This window comes from Balaenoptera borealis, assembly GCF_965194805.1.
Source record: "Balaenoptera borealis genome assembly, chromosome: 1".
Classification (NCBI taxonomy): domain Eukaryota; kingdom Metazoa; phylum Chordata; class Mammalia; order Artiodactyla; family Balaenopteridae; genus Balaenoptera; species Balaenoptera borealis.
In genome coordinates, this window is record NC_138860.1 from 45,528,074 (window position 1) to 45,545,443 (window position 17,370).

Genomic DNA, 17,370 nt, shown 5'->3' on the forward strand with positions numbered 1-17,370 from the left:
TCACAGCTTCAATTTCATTACTTGTGATTGGTCTGTTCATATTTTCTGTTTCTTCCTGGTTCAGTCTTGGAAGGTTATACCTTTCTAAGAATTTGTCCATTTCTTCCAGGTTGTCCATTTTATTGGCATAGAGTTGCTTGTAGTAGGCTCTTAGGATGCTTTGTATTTCTGCGGTGTCTGTTGTAACTTCTCCTTTTTCATTTCTAATTTTATTGATTTGTGTCCTCTCCCTCTTTTTCTTGATGAATCTGGCTAATGGTTTATCAATTTTGTTTATCTTCTCAAAGAACCAGCTTTTACTTTTATTGATCTTTGCTATTGTTTTCCTTGTTTCTATTTCATTTATTTCTCCTCTGATCTTTATGATTACTTTCCTTCTACTAACTTTGGGTTTTGTTTGTTCTTCTTTCTCTAGTTCCTTTAGGTGTAACGTTAGATTGTTTATTTGAGATGTTTGTTGTTTCTTCAGGTAGGATTGTATTACTATAAACTTCCCTCTTAGAACTGCTTTTGCTGCATCCCATAGGTTTTGCATTGTCGTGTTTTCATTGTGACTTGTCTCTAGGTATTCTTTGATTTCCTCTTTGATTTCCTCAGTGATCTCTTGGTTATTTAGTAATGTATTGTTTAGCCTCCATGTGTTTGTGTTTTTTACGTTTTTTTCCCTGTAATTCATTTCTAATCTCATAGTGTTGTGCTCAGAAAAGATGCTTGATACGATTTCAATTTTCTTAAATTTACTGAGGCTTGATTTGTGACCCAAGATGTGATCTACCCTGGAGAATGTTCCATGCGCACTTGAGAAGAAAGTGTAATCTGCTGTTTTTTGGATGGAATGTCCTATGAATATCAATTAAATCTATCTGGTCTATTGTGTCATTTAAAGCGTCTGTTTCCTTATTTATTTTCATTTTGGATGATCTGTCCATTGGTGTAACTGAGGTGTTAAAGTCCCCCAGTATTATTGTGTTACTGTTGATTTCCCATTTTAGAGCTGTTAGCAGTTGCCTTATGTATTGTGTTGCTCTTATGTTGGGTGCACATATATTTATAATTGTTATGTCTTCTTCTTGGATTGATCCCTTGATCATTATGTAGTGTCCTTCCTTGTCTCTTGTAACTTTCTTTATTTTAAAGTCTATTTTATTTGATATGAGTATTGCTACTCCAGCTTCCTTTTGATTTCCATTTGCATGGAATATCTTTTTCTATCCCCTCACTTTCAGTCTGTATGTGTCCCTAGGTCTAAAGTGGGTCTCTTGTAGACAGCATATATATGGGTCTTGTTTTTGTACCCATTCAGCAAGCCTGTGTCTTTTGGTTGGAGCATTTAATCCATTCACGTTTAAGGTAATTATCGATATGTATGTTCCTATGACCATTTTCTTAATTGTTTTGGGTTTGTTTTTGTAGGTCCTTTTCTTCTCTTGTGTTTCCCACTTAGAGAAGTTCCTTTAGCATTTGTTGTAGAGCTGGTTTGGTGGTGCTGAATTCTCTTAACTTTTGCTTGCCTGGAAAGCTTTTGATTTCTCCATCGAATCTGAATGGGATCCTTGCCGGGTAGAGTAATCTTGGTTGTAGATTCTTCCCTTTCATCACTTTATCATGTCACTCCCTTCTGGCTTGTAGAGTTTCTGCTGAGAAATCAGCTGTTAACCTTATGGGAGTTCCCTTGTATGTAATTTGTCGTTTTTCCCTTGCTGCTTTCACTAATTTTTCTTTGTCTTTAATTTTTGCCAATCTGATTACTATGTGTCTTGGCGTGTTTCTCCTTGGGTTTATCCTCTATGAGACTCTCTGAGCTTCCTGGACTTGGTTGGCTATTTCCTTTCCCATCTTAGGGAATTTTTCGACTATAATCTCTTGAAATATTTCGTCTGGTCCTTTCTGTCTCTCTTCTCCTTCTGCGACCCCTATAATGCGAATGTTGTTGTGTTTAATGTTGTCCCAGAGGTCTCTTAGGCTGTGTTCATTTCTTTTCATTCTTTTTTCTTTATTCTGTTCCACAGCAGTGAATTCCACCATTCTGTCTTCCAGGTCACTTATCCGTTCTTCTGACTCAGTTTTTCTGCTATTGATTCCTTCTAGTGTAGTTTTCATTTCAGTTATTGTATTGTTCATCTCTGTTTGTTTGTTCTTTAATTCTTCTATGTCTTTGTTAAACATTTCTTGCATCTTCTCGATCTTTGCTTCCATTCTTTTTCCGAGGTCCTGGATCATCTTCACTATCATTATTCTGAATTCTTTTTCTGGAAGGTTGCCTATCTCCACTTCATTTAGTTGTTTTCTGGAGTTTTATTTTGTTCCTTCTTCTGGTACATAGCCCTCTGCCTTTTCATCTTGTCTATCTTTCTGTGAATGTGGTTTTTGTTCCACAGGCTGCAGGATTGTAGTTCTTCTTGCTTCTGCTGTCTGCCCTCTGGTGGATGAGGCTATCTAAGAGGCTTGTGCAAGTTTCCTGATGGGAGGGACTGGTGGTGGGTAGAGCTGACTGTTGCTCTGGTGGGCAGAGCTCAGTAAAACTTTAATCCTCTTGACTGCTGATGGGTGCGGCTGGATTCCATCCCTCTTGGTTGTTTGGCCTGAGGCAACCCAACACTGGAGCCTACCTGGGCTCTTTGTTGGGGCTAATGGCGGACTCTGGGAGGGCTCAAACCAAGGAGTACTTCCCAGAACTTCTGCTGCCAGTGTCCTTGTCCCCACTGTGAGCCCCAGCCACCCCCCACCTCTGCAGGAGACCCTCCAACAGTAGCAGGTAGGTCTGGTTCAGTTTCCCCTGGGGTCACTGCTCCTTACCCTGGGTCCCGATGCACACACTACTTTGTGTGTGCCCTCCAAGAGTGGAGTCTCTGTTTCCCCCAGTCCTGTCGAAGTCCTGCAATCAAATCCCACTAGCCTTCAAAGTCTGATTCTCTAGGAATTCCTCCTCCCATTGCCAGACCCCCAGGTTGGGAAGCCTGACGTGGGGCTCAGAACCTTCACTCCAGTGGGTGGACTTCTATGGTATAAGTGTTCTCCAGTCTGTGAGTCCCCTACCCAACAGTTATGGGATTTGATTTTACTGTGATTGAGCCCCTCCTACCGTCTCATTTTGGCTTCTCCTTTGTCTTTGGATGTGGGGTATCTTTTTTGGTAAGTTCCAGTGTCTTCCTGTCAATGATTGTCCAGCAGCTAGTTGTGATCTGGTGTTCTCGCAAGAGGGAGTGAGAGCACGTCCTTCTACTCTGCTATCTTGGTTCAGGGCCAAAAATTTATTTTCTTGAATAAAACAAATATTGCTCGTAAAGATGTGTGAATCTTTCAGTATTTAAAGTATTCTGGGTGTTCCAAATGTTATCTCATTCTATAATTTAATATTGAGTTGTGTAATTTAGTACCTATTTTGCATGAGGCGCTTTGCTGTACTCCATGGGAGGTGAAGCAAGAGTTGAGATCAAGATAAATCAGGGCCATTAATAAACAAATTTTGAAGGGAGAGACAATACCTTTGCAAAAATATGTTTACTAAAACAAATATGAAAAATGTCATAATGTAGGATAAATTCTTTTGAAGTTCAGAATAAATTTTGACTATATTAACATTTTCAAATATACATTACTAATACGACCTTCTTTTCCAAGCTTGCAATGCAAAGGTAATTATATCTCCTTTGTAATACCAACTAATTATTTCATCAGCAAGAATCTCAATATTTCCCTTTAGGAACCACTACTTGTTCTGAACTATCCAAGTTTACTTACTCAGTTTACTTACTCAAATTTACTTATTCAGCCCAAAGTGGCTGTTCCTACTTCCAAATATCACATGGAGAGAACCAGGAGGGCTAACAAAACCACTAGTGTAATTGTTCAGTAGCAGCCCCATCACTTAACTACTGAGCACTGGATGTCCACAGGATGATTGTCCACTTGTAATGACTTCTTTGCTGGCTCTTGCTGCAGTTCTTTTAGTTCATAATCAAAATTTCAGTCATTGCATCCAAATATGACCCCCAGCTTGTTTCTGGCTGGGCTAAGAGTAGCTTCTACCATATCCACATTTTGTACATTTTGTGGATATGCACCACCAACATGCAACCTTGGTGTTAAAATTGGGACACGACAATTTTTTGCACATTTCTTAGCAACGTTTGGAGTCCTTCCTGCTGGAAGAGTTCAGTTAGCATCAACTCTGTCTACTGAAGATATTCTAATAACATTGAAACTCAGAAGAGAGGGGGCCAGGTTCTTGATTCTTCGGTCCCATAAATTCCCTTAGCTCCTTTGCAAATTTTCCTACCTCTTCCCCAAAGGTCAACTCTGCCTACCAACAACTACTGGGAGGAGCTGCCTTAATCTAGCCACCAAGACTACCATTACACATAGTTATATTTTCCCCAATATTTGAGTTTGTCTTAAAACCACTTTGTATCTTTTGTTGGCTCTCTGGAAGAGTTTCAAAGTGGTTTCAAAAGTTACACTCTGATATTACTTAGATAATTAACTTAGAATATATGGTCTCAGTAAGACCAGAAGGAAAACATATTAGATCTTGGGTATGAGGGTTGCTATGGGATTGATGTGATGTACATTTCATTTTACAGACGCTCAACTAAGCAATTTGTCAAGAAAGGAGAAAAGAAGCTCAGAGTAGTTTTCTTTAAGAAGAGGCAAATGTATATAAGTCCATGCCACTCTCTCACTTTGTCCCAGGACATATATACACTACCAAATGTAAAACCGATAGCTAGTGGGAAGCAGCCGCATAGCACAGGGAGATCAGCTCGGTGCTTTGTGACCACCTAGAGGGATGGGATAGGGAGGGTGGGAGGGAGGGAGACACAAGAGGGAAGAGATATGGGGATATATGTATATGTATAGCTGATTCACTTTGTTATAAAGCAGAAACTAACACAATATTGTAAAGCAATTATACTCCAATAAAGATGTTAAAAAAAAGAAAAAGAAAAAGAATAGGTTGAGATATATCTGCTAGTAGTAGGTAAGCCTCTGTCTCCTCACCTATAAAATGGGGATAACAATGATACCAACTGAAATGGATTACTGGAGAATTAAATAAGATGATGCATGTAAATATTTAATACACTAATAAGCATTTAATAAACGATAAAAAAAAAGAGGCAAACTTAACTAGTAAGTCTTCATGTAGCTGAGGGGAGAAATGTGATTGTCAACTTGGGTGTGCTGCTGCCTGGGAAAGGCACATCATATCTGTAATTTCTCTCCATCAACAACAGCCTTGTGAATCTGGAGGACAATTTTCTACCCCACTAAGGAGAAAGTAAGAGACTGATACACGGAACTTAGATAAAAAGAAAACTAAGTAGTGTTAAGTGAGGAAGCTAAAGACAAACGGAAGACTGCATCTATAAGGAAGTTAAATCTTGTAGCAGAAATATAAGTGAAGCCAGTGAAGCTACTAAAAAGCTCAGTACAGTGAGAAAGCCCCAGAAAGGTCTTTGGCCAAGTTAAGGAAGAGCAGCTTCTTCCCAGACTAGAAACAGACTAGAGCTGAGGTTGGATGGACAACAGCTAAGGATCATCAAGAAAGGTACAGAAATGTACCTAGGTTTTTATTAACATACTTTAAAGTTGTTTTCAATTTGGTACTTACTTTAAAAATAATAATGATGTTTCATAATTCAGGCCAATGTTTATACTTCACTATGTTAATAAGTTATATTTTTACACACTAATATCAAAGTATGCAACTGTACAACATAAGGCACTAGCCAGCACTATTTGGCCATATATTCTAACAGAAAGCAAAGCATCCAGAATAAATGAGGTAAATTTGATGACTGGTCTTTCAAACGCATAATTGATCCTGTAAAGAGGCAGCAAATGTCATGCAGATTAAAGATGGAAAGAGGTCTAAACCCCATCAAAGATTTATGTTATGTTTGCACCATGGGTTTTTTTTCCTGTTTCTCACATAAATATTGTTACCAGCAGAGAAACAAACACATAAATAATGCATAGCTTATTTTAAAAAATTGATATCTGGGTAATTTTTCAGGAACCTATAACAAGACCATATTTTTGAGAAATAAATATATTTATCTGTTTATTGTATTTTGTGTTTCTGATAAAAGCTGCATTTTGTTTTACAGTTGAACACTGAATTCTCAGATCTTTGTGACTGCCAGTAATTCTGGTTTGTGTTGATTTAAGCAACAAAATCAAAGTATGTGGCATTACTGAGGGATTAATGGCCAGCTAAAACTGGCCATGGAATAATGATCTACAGGAATTATCTTTCACCAAGGTTATTATTGCTTTCTAATGCTGAAAATCAGAACAGGGAAAGTATGTGGAATAAAATAATAAGGTTTCAGTTATACAAACAACACCAAGGGATTATTTTCAGGAAATGAATGTTTGAGACGGATGAGTCAATTTGAACAATAAATAACATTTCAATGCCCCTTTTAAGTGGAAAGTTCATTCTTTCCATACCAGTTTAAGTACTTATTTCACTAACTCTCTGGAGAAATATAGGAGTTGAAATAAAGGAACTAAAGAACTGAATTCAATTATTGTCATTGACCAAGAGGAATTGATCAAAAGTCGCACTTTTGCATTAAATCGACCTTCCATGCAAACACATCTTTTAATATAGGACACATGAAAAAAATTATTTATACCTAAAACTGTGTATTTTAAGGTACTTCAAAGTAGTATTGGGCAATCCAATCATTATTTGTAATATTCCAAAATATCCAATGAACATCACCTTTTAGTCTTTGTTAGAACTGCTTGGGATGGCTAAAACATCCATTTGCTAAGTTGAATTCAGTCAACTTAGTATCAAAACGGTGGTTAACTTTTAAGAATATTGTTATTCACAAATATTGAGAAATTACTGATAACCTATTGTTCGTGGTTTAGGTGACAAAATATTCCACACCATGGGGCTCAGGGCAGGGGGAGTAATAAAAAGGTCTCTAGGTGGTACCTGCTCAGCTTCATCAGCCTAATTGGCTTTAATTAAGCCTAGGTCAGAGACTGGGAGAAAAGGCACATGTGATCCTCCAAATCCCAGGGATTCTACAGTCAACCACCAAGGGAAAAGTGGGGAAGCAGAGATTTCCCCGGAGTATACAAGCAAGAGATCTGATAGATGGCAAGACCTTTTGGTATCTGAAAGAAACCTGTGTAATCACCTTCAGTATTTTAATGAATGTGTGTGCTAGTTTCCAATAGCTTTAAGTCCTGGAATGAGATCTTGTTCTTTTTCAATAATTTAAAATATACACTTAAATATCATACACTTAAATATGAATGTGTATGTATATGTATGTATTACATACATATGTATATGTATAGATATACATACGTATACATATATATGCATACATATACACATACATTTCCACTTCAGAGACTGGAGTGGCATAAACTTAAAAGACGTTTTCTCTATGTTTCTGCATTAGCAGAGGAATTCATCTTCATTACTTCCAAAGAAAGAGTTAATGGAATATTTTTGTCTGCAGTCTTTCAAAATAACTTGCTATATGCTAAAGGTCAGAAATTAGAGATTCAGATGCTATCCAAAGCAAAATCATGTCACCCTTGATGTCCGATTATCAAGGCTCACCGCCTTTGTTCTTACCTAGATAAAAACTGACATCCACCCTTCTACACTACGCTATTTGATGCTGGGGCTAGGATTCTGCAAATCACATTTCTGCTTTGCCTGTTGATCCCCTATCATTTTCCACCAATAGTGGCCGCTAGAGGGAGCCTAGAAGGTAAGCTCCTTTCTGCTCTCTTCCTGTTCTATCACTGTTGTCTTAGCAGTGGCGCTCCACCCTGGGATGGGCATATGGCCTCAGTGTCCTGCTTTATCTCAGTAATCTTAGAACTAACGTGAATGATTCATTCTTAGAGGTATAGGTACCAGCACCAACTGAGAAGTCTTCCTAGCTTTTCCAAGCTCCCGAGGTACCAGCACCTGCTGGCAGCACCTAGAGAGCCCCTCTGCCTCCACCCTCACCCCCTCACACACGTGGTTCTGAGTTCTAGCTCCTCTGGGCTATAAAGATAGGACTTTGTGAGAGACTGGATGTGGGAGAGAGAGGCAATAAAGATGAAGTTTAAGATTCTGGTCTGGAGATGTAGTAGCTTCTTATAGTCACTCCCTCTCTTACTCTGATGTTCTCTCTTCCTACTCATTTCTCCAGTACCTGTGTAACCAACTCGTCTTTTAAATTCTCACTGCTGAAATGTCCAATGTGGTTTCTATTTTCCTGATTGGACCCTTACTGATGCACCACTTACCCAGAAAACCGCTTTCATGTGAGGCCTCAAAGAATCAGATGAACCAGCTTTACCCATGTAGCCTACGCCATTAACAAGTATTAATCGAGCTCTTCAATATATAGGCACAAGATAACAGGAAAATGACAAGACATAAAACCCAGTTCCTCATTCGACCACTGTGTTCTGGTCGTGCTGGCCTTCTTTCAGTTCCTCACATACTCCGTGCTTTCCTCCAGCTCAGGGTCCACACACGTGCTGTTCCTTTTGCCTGGAATATTCTTCCTGACATTCACCTGGTTCACACTTATTCCTTTTCCATATCTAAATTCATTTATCACTTCCTCAGGGGAACTTTCCCAAACCCTCCAGGGTGCTCAGAGCACCCTGTACTTATTAAAAGAGTAGTATTTAAATAAATAATTGAGTAATTAGTTACTAAGGTTTAGAATTTAAACTGTACTATGGCAGAAATCATTTCTGTAGAATATTGCCTGTTTCATAACTGTTTCTCCAGTTCTTTTAATCTCAGGAGTTAAATAACAGTAACCATACAAATATAACAATTATTGAAGACTAGCTATGTGCCAAACACTATATAAACATGTTACGTGTATAATTTCATTTAACTCTCCCAACAACCTTAAAAGATAGATACTATTATCACATTGAACAATGAAGGCACCTAAGGCATAAAGATGGAAAATGGTTTGAACAAGGTCATACAGCTAACCAGTGATGCAACCAGGAGTCCAGGCACTCTTATTCCAGAGCCTGTACTTAGAATCAGTGAGGGAAAGACAAAGCTGATAGTCTAATTGGGAAGACAAAGCTTATATTTGACAGATAGGCAGCACACGTTAAGTTTGAAAAAACTAGTGTAGACATTGTGTGTTACCAGAACACAGAGAAAGGGCAGATCCCTAAGGCAGGGGTGGTGAGTCTTCATGGAGTGGCTGAGATTTCAACTGGACCTTGAAGTTAGAACTGCACTAGATGAGGAGAAAGGAGAAGAAACGGCACCTAAGGCGGAGTAAACAGCCCAAGAAAATGTCCTTCAACTCCTTCACCTTCAGGTAACCTTTAAAAACAAAGAAAACCACTGAAAAAATTACAAGATGTATTTTTATTTTTTTTGGATTGAGGCTCTTATGACTCTTTTCCCAGTAGTCAAAAATAAGCAAGAGTTACCAATTTCCTATAAGGTACTTCTAATCCAAAAAGGACAATCACAAAAACACTGGAACACAGGGATGTAAGCCAAGGTACAGTTGGGCAAGTGGCAGACTGCATCAGGGGGCACCAGAACACGATGCTTACCATTGGTCACTGCAGATACAGTGGAAGACAGCCACCAAAAACAAAACAAAACAAAAAAACCTGGCACAGTAGCATTTGTCCTACAGAGCCAGGCATGAAGTCTGTGTTCCAAAACTGACACTGAGCTGGGACTCAGCATACTCTCGATAAAGCACAGAATAAAAGGAAGCCTGTAGGATTTAGCTGACAAAATATTCAAAGCCAGAACTGAAAGAAGTCACTGATAGAAATGGGTCAGGAAGTGGAGCTGGTACTATTAGCAAACATAGACGGAGGCAGGTTCTTTTGAAGGATGGGCATATAGAAAACGGGAAAGTTTCAGGAAGGATCAAAAGACACCTGGATTCAGGCTGATTTTTTTCTTCACATAGGAACAGTAGAAAGTTCAGAACTAATATGGTCCTTGATGTGCTCAGGGTCAAATAAACTGAGCCGGATTTCACTCCATATAAGCCATCTTGATTTTGATACTTATCCCTTCACAAATGATAAAATTTGTCCTACCTTATGAAATAAAATATTATTATCTATGTTTGCACAGTTCTGTTTTCTTTATTCTCTTCATTTTACTATTTCATATTGTTAAATTTTGGTAAACACAATTCCATTTTGTTATTCTGTTAAAAATATTTCCAGACATTGATATATGAAATAAATTAATTGAATGAGATAAATACATTGATGTATATATATAGTTTTTCAAAAACAGAATTATACACTATAGGTTATTTTTTAAACCCTTATTCCACTCAGCAATATGTTCAGACATCTCTGACAAGGAATATATTTCTTCATCGTTTATCATCTATTTTTCAAAATGGGAAAACTGAAATCCAGAGGAATAAAACAACTAGTCAAAGTTTCAAAGGGAATGGTTTAGAAAAGGCATTCATTAAACATCAATTTTTATGTAACACAACACAAAAGAAGTTAAATCAATGTGGACCTTGATCAAAAGGTATGTACTATATAAGATAAAAAGAAAACCCACAGAAATTACAAAGCCTAAAAAAAATACTCCTAAAAATTTTCTTGAAGTAGTTCACAGTCTACAGAGGAGTTCTGCAGAACTCATTTGATTTTCAAAACAATCCAAAGAATTGGCTAAATCAGGTATTTGGTTAACGATTAATGTTGATAAATGTCTCCAGGTCTATTGTATCAGTCCCGCCTGCATAAAATATTCTGCCTCATTCCTCTGATCTCGACTCGCTACAAACCTATTAACTAATGATTCAGAACTTGCTATCTCCACTTCCTCATTCAACTATTGATTCTTCAACCCACTCCAATATGCCCGACCTTTTTACTCTATGGACCTCCATTTGCTAAATCCAATAGACACTTTTCTGTCCTTATCTTTTCTAAACATTCCAGCAGTACTTCATGCATGTTACCACATCTTTCTTCTGAAAACTTTCTCTTCTCCTGGCTTCCAGGACACTACGTTTTCCTGGATTTCCTTCAGAATTACTAGCTGCTCTTTCTTAGTTTCTTTTGCCAAATTCTTCCCAGTTTCTTAGTGTTTAAGTGTCTTGGGAATTTTCCCCCAGCCATCTTCTCTTCTCTAGCTGTACTTTTGCCTTATTTACCTCATTCAATCCAGTGACTTTAAAGGATACCCATGTGCTGACAACTACCAAAGTTGTATCTACAGCCCTAATCAACCCACTCCCAAACTCCAGACTCATATTCTCAAATGCCTACTAGACAACTCTATTTGAATGTCTAATAAAATTTCAGACTCAACAAATCTAAAATACTATACCCCTCCCAACAACAATGGAATCTAGGTATTCCTCCAGTTTTCATTACATCAGTAAGTTTTATCACCATTTATCCATTGCTCAAGCCAAAAGTCCAGAATGCTTTTAGATTCTTCTCTTTCCATCACTCTCTCATACATAATCTCTCCAAGTCTTGGAGAGACTCTAACTTCTTTTTTTTTTTATTTTTTTTTTAATTTGGTTGCATTGGGTTTTCGTTGCTGCGCATGGGTTCAGTAGTTGTGGCTCGTGGGCTCTAGAGCGCAGGCTTAGTAGTTGGGGCGCACGGGCTTAGTTGCTCTGCGGCATGTGGGATCTTCCCCGGAACAGGGCTTGAACCCATGTCCCCTGCATTGGCAGGTGGATTCTTAACCACAGAGCCACCAGGGAAGTCCTCTAACTTCTTAATAATTTTCAGATCTGTGCACCTATTTCTGTATCCACTGCTAGCACCCCACTTTAAGAAGTATTGGAAGGTCAGACTCTGGAGCTCCTCCACTTACTAGCTGTAAGGGCAATTTACCTAACTTCTCTGTGCCTCAGGTTCCTCACCTACAAAATGGCCTATCTGATAGGATTGATATGTTGTGAAAATTAATCAGTCAACATATGTAGACTGCTTACAAAAGAAACTGGAGTTTTTAGGTTAGGAACAGGTAGCTCTTGTTTTTATTTTACTTAAGTTGAAAAAAATCAACACTCTTCTGAAGAAATTAACAGAATCCAGAGTCTACACAAAATATTATCCACATGTCCAGGAGACAATCCAAAATTACTTTATATACAAAGAAACAGAAAAATACAAACCAAATTCAAAAGGAAAGGCAATCAATGGAGAATAACCCTAAAGTGATGCAGATGTTCAAATTAGTAGACAAGGATTTTGAAGCAGCTATTACAATTATGCATAATATTACAAAGAAAAATACATAATGAATAAAAGAGCAGGAAAATTTGGCAGAGAAACATAAACTGTAACAAAATATCAAAAGAAGTTCTTGAACTGAAAAATAAAAAGCTAAAAAAATTTTAAAATCACTGAATGAGATTAATAGAAGATTGAAGATGACAAAGCAAAGTGCACTTGAAGATAGATCAATAGGTTATCCAACCTGAATAACAGAGACAAAAAAGATTGAAAAAAGTTTACAGAGCCTCAGGGACCTGTGGAATAATATCAAAAGTCTCATAAAGTGTCACTGGGATGCCAAAAGAAAAGGTGAGGAAATAGGGCATACATTGCTATATGCGTTTGGCAAATGTGTCAAATAGTACATTTATATTTGTGCATTACAAATATGTATGTTTCATCACAAAAGAAAAAAAGAATCATAAAAAATTCAGATTCCTAGTTAAGTTTATTCATGCTGCAGTGTTTATGGGTTGTGTATTGATACCTGCACTTACTTTGAAATGCATCAAAAAAATAAGATGACCTGATAGAGGGATGATTAGAGGAACAGACATGTGACAAAGTGAGACTAGTAAATGGTTATTTTAGAATCTTTGAGGTAGGTATGTACTGTAACACTCTGTAATTTTTTTCATGTTTTCTGTATTTTTATAATAAAGTGATGGAAATTTATAAATTAAGTAAAACATTTTCAGTGTTTTTTTATCCAAAACTTACCCAAAATTATCTATGAAAAAAAATTTCTAAAAGAGTGTAAGTGCTATAGACCCATTACTTATTATTATTTGAGCTACTTTTATCTTTCCTGGACAGCTGTAATAGTCTCCTAGCTGATCTCTTTACTTTCTCCCTCTCCAATTCATTCTCCATTTAGCAGCCAGAATGACACTATAAAAATGTAAATCTGGACATGCTGATTGCCTTGCTTAAAATGCGCTAATGGTTTCTCTCGCTCTGAGAATAAAATGTAATCTCCTCTTAGCCTACAAGGCCTGCCTCCGTGAGTGCCTGTTACTTGACCCACCAAGCTCTTTCCCATTGGCAGGCTTTGCACTTGCTGTCCCTTCTGCTTGTAATGCCTTTCCACCAGCCCTTTAGTGACTGACCAATTCTTATTCTTTAGCTCTATCTCATGATCCTTTTTTATTTCCTTCATAGCACTTACCACAATTTGTAATTATCTAGTTTTCTATTTATTTGCTTATTGTCTGTCTTCTCAGCTAGAGCTCATAAAAGTTAAAGATTTCACTCTTGTTCACTGTTGTCTTCCTGGGGCCTGAAGTGGGCTCTGATTAGACATTAAGTATTTTGCCTGATATCTCAAATTTACTGAATTGCAAAACTGTGACTCAAACCCAGTTTTTCTGTGATTTCTTTCATGATACCAATTGGGTAGGGAGAAAGTACACTGCATGATTTCTATCCTCCTGGAGTTTCAAGTCCAAAACAGAAAAGGTCAAACACAGAATCCAAGTGACAATTGGTTCCAAGCTCCAGAAAATCCCTGCATTTCATGCTTCTCACATCTTTTCCCGTGAGAATCCGGGCTCAGCATCATAAGGATTTATCATGTCCCTGATCTCCCACATAGTGTCTGCCACTAAATCCTGTTATTTGCCTCCCTACACCTCTCCATTCCCTACTACGGCTACACTGTCCAGGCCACCTCTGTCCTTTGTCAAGACTATGACGATCAAGTGGTCCCCCTGCTTTCAGTCTTGCCTCTATTCCCTACACTGCAACCAAGGTAATCCTTGTGAAACGGAAATCTAATTGTGTTGTTTCCCTACTCCAAACCCTACAACTGTCTTAGGATGAAGTCCAGTCTCATTAGCATTTCTTTCAAGGCTCCTCAGGAGAGGTAGGTAGACGCCTCCTTATTTCTGCAGGTCCATTTCCTGTTACTCCTCTCCCTGAACTCCAACATTTCAGCTCCCCAACCACCCATGACTCTCTCTCCCTGTCAGCTAATTCTCCTGCCAGAACAAGGCTCTGCCCGCTCTTGGGCTGACCTCCTCCCGCTCAGCCTCAAGTTTCAACTCAGACATCACTTCCCCTGTGAGAGCGTCTCACAGGTTACGTGTTTATGCGGTGTGTTCCCACGGTCTCATATTCTTCCTCTATCAGAACACTTCTTCTATTATTTATATTTGCTTTTTTAATTGTGTTCCTTTGCTGCTCCATTATAAGCTCCCTGAAGTCAGAAACCCCATCTGTCCTGTCTTTCTCACCATTATATGCCCAGTGGCTTGAACATACTAAATGGTTAGTAAATATTTATTGGTTGGATGGATGGATCGATGGATGGATGGACGGAGAGACAGATCATAGCACTTGAAAATGTCTCCAAAATAATCATACAAACTCTCTTAAATAAAATCAGCTGGATTACTCCATTTATGGATAGGAAGTCGTAGTCAAAAGGCAGAGGCCTACTGGTGGCAGACATTGGTGGACAGAGAGAAGCTGTGCCATCTTGGTTACAATGTTCTATCCACATAATGGTTAACCAGCTTCTTCTAGTTAAGGGAGTTTAGTTGATTACTTTGGAGAACCAATTCCTACAGAGAGCAGACAGACATTCTGGTAAGGTTTCAAGTGACACTAATAATTCAGAAGGATAAAGGGTTAGAGACCAGGAAGATTAAAAAAAAAAATCTATTTCAAATGCTCTCATAGAGCAACTATAGTATTTCGCTACCAGGTATACTTGCATGCCATTATTTATAGAGGATTAATTTTATTTAGGGTTTCTTGAGTTACACAGCTTTTGCTGTGCTTTTCACAATCCCCAGTCAAAATTCTGACCTAGTTTGCCTCTTAACTGGTGCTCATCAAAGCAGGTAGTTTCCAGGATGGATGACAGCTGTGAGAAGATAGGCAGAGAACATTATGATCAACAATACGAGCATGATTTTTTTAAAAAGCACAATACAAACTGTCATTCTTAGAAGAGATATTTCTGAGTCTTTCTTCCCTACTGTCAAAGAAAAAATATAATCATAATGCAGTTAAATTCAAAGGTTGGGACCTTAAGACACATATTAGTCTCTTGTCACGATTGTGGTCCCAGATGACAAAAATTTCTCTAGAAATACAAGCTATGGCAATTCACAGACTTTCATTAAATGTACAGTCAGCTCCCTGATGGTCTCTTGAAGGACCTGGTTAGTGAAAACAAGGTCCCTAATTGAAAACACAGTTTTAATATTTACTTTCCAGGGAGTTGTAAAGGTACCATAAACAAACTCTAATCCCCTCTAATGTTTGCATAACTATTAGTCTTCTGAAATTATTAGACTTGTTCAGTTTTAAAATTTCACAGGTGTAGCACCAAATTCTTAATGGCTGAAGATTATTTAATAGGCAGTAAATCTCAGTCCAGGTGTATAAGAAGTGCAGCTATTTTAAACTTACTTTTAGAGTTCAACCTGTACAAGAAAATCCAGGAAGAAATAGATCATTACTATTTTGAGTACTTTCCTGTCACATTTCTTTTATCTATAGCAGAGCATGCATAGTATGTGGCAGGAACGTTTGTCAAACAGAACATTTTTTCTGACTGCCTCATGTGATGTGACTCAGGGTCCAACTTGCTGCAGAGAGAAGCAAGGGACACAGAGCAATGACAGGCTGAGGAGGTCACAGACACATGGTTCCTGGAATGTGCGTGATCCTTGACTGGTGAGTGTATAAGAGGGAGGTGCTGGGTCAGGGAACAGCTTTATCCAGACTGAGTACACATTGACTTGATACCAGCAGTAGAGAATGTCTAGTCCCCTGGTTGGATCTAATTCTATGTGTGTTTGATCTGGCACAGACCTTAGCTGGCTCTACCCAAAGAATTTCCCCTACTGGGCTTCTGGCGCTGTGTTATTTAGAGACAAGACTCTAAACCAGCAATGAGTATAGAGATAACTGATCAAAACTTCAGATGATTTATAACTGAACTCCAGGTGAATAGGGTACAGTAAAACAAACAAACAAACAAACAACCAAACAAAAAACCCAAAAAAACCCCAAAATGAAACCAAAAAACCCCTGCACTCATTTAATCCTTCTTTTCCTCATTCTTTTCAACGTCCCTTGCTTTATGACTGACCTTTCACACCCTCTCTTCTTTTGTGCCTTCCCCTCCACTCCTCTACCCCTCACCCTCTACTGATTACTCCCCTACATTATTGCCTATGTAAATTTAGGCAAATTTCTCAGCATCTTGGAATCTCAGTTTCTTCATCTATAAAGTGGGGTTAATAATATGTCTCCATGAATTTCTCTGCTGCAGAGCGCTTCCACAGTGCTCAACTAAATGGCACGGATCTCAAGTTCTCCCCTCTGCCAGTGCTTCTTCCTTGAAGACCATCCTCAGTCCTGGCTTATCGTTGGAGATTCCAGCTGAATGCATAAGGGCACACTCACGGAGCACCAGCCACAATTTGCATGGGAAGAAAGAGTAACGCAATCCAAGAATAAAGGAAAAGGCGTTAACGCACTCTAAATGTGGGACTGCAGATCATGAGCTTGATTCGGCCTTTAAGACATTTCCTTTCACAGGCTGAGATTACAATAACAAGCGTGTACCCAGTTTCGTGCTAAAACCTTATTCATGAACCTGCCGCTCATCCGTAATGATGGAAGGTTAGACTCATTCCAAATAGAGGAGTGAGCTACAGCCAACTTTTGATTAATGAAGGACAGCTGATCTGATTTGGAGCTCCTCTGGGGGTCCTGCAAGACCACATTTCTGTCACCTGCACCATTTTATCATCAGCTTTCCTGCTCTGAGGCTGATCCTGGTAAGAAGCCGTTAATTACTTTCAGTCATGCACATGCCATCAGCCAGCTGGAGAGATGGGATGTCAATCTGCCTCTTTTTTGGGAGGAGGGGGAGGCTAGATGGAACCCAAAACATCCCAAGATGCTATTTCAGTTGACATTTTCTGCTTATCTCCTCCTTGCTCTTCCTGTCTTCTCCTGATGCTCCAGATTACAGCTGAGGCTCTGGTAGTGCTGGTAAAGACATCCAGGCTTGAATGCAATGGGGGCAGCAAGGCTGTAACTATAATTAAGAACTCAAGTTCTAGGTAGTCCCTGATTAATTAATTCATT

The 17,370-nt window shown here is 38.6% G+C and overlaps 1 long non-coding RNA gene across 1 annotated transcript in view; it reads left to right on the top strand.

The window, feature by feature from the left end:
- The first annotated feature begins 1,618 nt into the window (after nucleotides 1–1,618).
- The window catches only part of LOC309633509, a 41,916-nt gene continuing 26,164 nt past the window's right edge, over nucleotides 1,619–17,370 (top strand). Inside the window, exon 1 of the long non-coding RNA XR_014247584.1 lies at nucleotides 1,619–17,057. This is a non-coding gene — a long non-coding RNA (uncharacterized lncRNA). The remainder of the gene's footprint in view (nucleotides 17,058–17,370) is intronic.